Source organism: Ctenocephalides felis, unplaced genomic scaffold, assembly GCF_003426905.1.
Source record: "Ctenocephalides felis isolate EL2017-DRISC unplaced genomic scaffold, ASM342690v1 CF-g0.4_SCAFFOLD_00709, whole genome shotgun sequence".
NCBI lineage: Eukaryota > Metazoa > Arthropoda > Insecta > Siphonaptera > Pulicidae > Ctenocephalides > Ctenocephalides felis.
The window spans coordinates 4129-5610 of record NW_020536863.1 but is presented as its reverse complement, the minus strand read 5'-3'; positions in this window follow the sequence as shown (position 1 = coordinate 5610).

The window sequence follows — 1482 nt, the reverse complement described above, 5'->3', positions numbered from 1 at the left end:
GAGGCGTAGGCGTTCGCTATGAAGAGAAGCTTTAGCAATGGAATTTTTAAAGAATTATATTTTTTTCAACAAGTTCAGTCGGTAGAATGATGATGAATATTGATCTGTTATCAAATGTAGTGATTGTTGTTCTGCAATCATTTCTGTTTAGATATAAATAAAAACTGCGTGCATTAAGTCAAATTGCTGGAAATCGAAAATTAAAATCCCGTATCGAAAACTAAAATTAAAAAAAAAATTCAATTTTTTTAAACTTTGATTCTCAAAGTTTTGAAGTTTTTGAAAAAAAATGCTGTATTGAAAAATTTGATTTTTTTAATATTTTGTAATATTTTGGGAATTTTTAACCTTGTTCAGAGCAATCGCGCTGCATTACCCGCGTAGAGACAAATAAACATTGCTACAGAACCCATAGAAATGTAAATAAAATTTGTCCTTTTTATTAAAATGCCTATAAAATGTCTGATAATTACATGTGCGTATGTCTAATGATCATTTTTGACCGCCAAATTACATTTTTATTAAACTTTATTATAGGATCTCCGCAACCGCTAGACATGCCTTACCAAAAATTTTATTACTTTTTCATTTCATCAATACAAACAAAATGTTTTCTGAACCATCCAAATCGGACTCTCCGATATCTCAAAAACTGAATTACTATTTTTGGCACTTTTTGCCCCGTATCTTTGAAACGGCTTGACTTGCCTTTGCCAAATACTAATCAGCACGTCTTCCAGTCAATAGGAATCGAATGTTTTTTTAATTATTCAAATCGGTTGATCCGTGTTGACGAAATCGTCCACGAAAATCCAAACAAACATACATCAATCTTTTATTTTGAAATCTTTGAAACGTAAAGATAGCTACATAAAAATTTTCATTTTTGATTTTTTGCGATTACTATAACTTAAGCTACACGACGTTAATAACGTAGAACTTAATTCCAAAAAGCTATAATTAAATTGAGTATGCAACAACTTGTTTTTGCAAAATCGGTTAACGAGCAGATTTAAAATATTTAAATATTTATTTGCACTAAAGTTTCTTCCTAACAATATGTAATTCAAATTCATCAAAAATTGCATTTACTACACAAGTACAATATTTATTGATAAATAAATCTTCACATAAATGATTGTGAAGCAAGTTGTTAATTGTCCAAATCTAAGGAATTTAGCAATAAATCAATAGCAACCAGAAAAATACAGAAGCGATGAAATCCAGAAACCGATAATATGTGTGTCTGTCGCAAACTTCATTTTAATGCGTGTATATTTATTTGAATTATCTCCGGTGACGCGGGACCCAGGGCGAACGAGGACCGGTACCGCGGTAGCTGCTCGACTCGTTCCCGAGCGAGCGAGAGAGGAACGCAGCGCGTACTAACAGAGGCGAGCGCCCAATGAACGTTTGACGAACGGCCCTCGGATTGGCGCAGGGCACCCATACAAGAGACGGTCTCCCGTTGCGTGTGCCGCA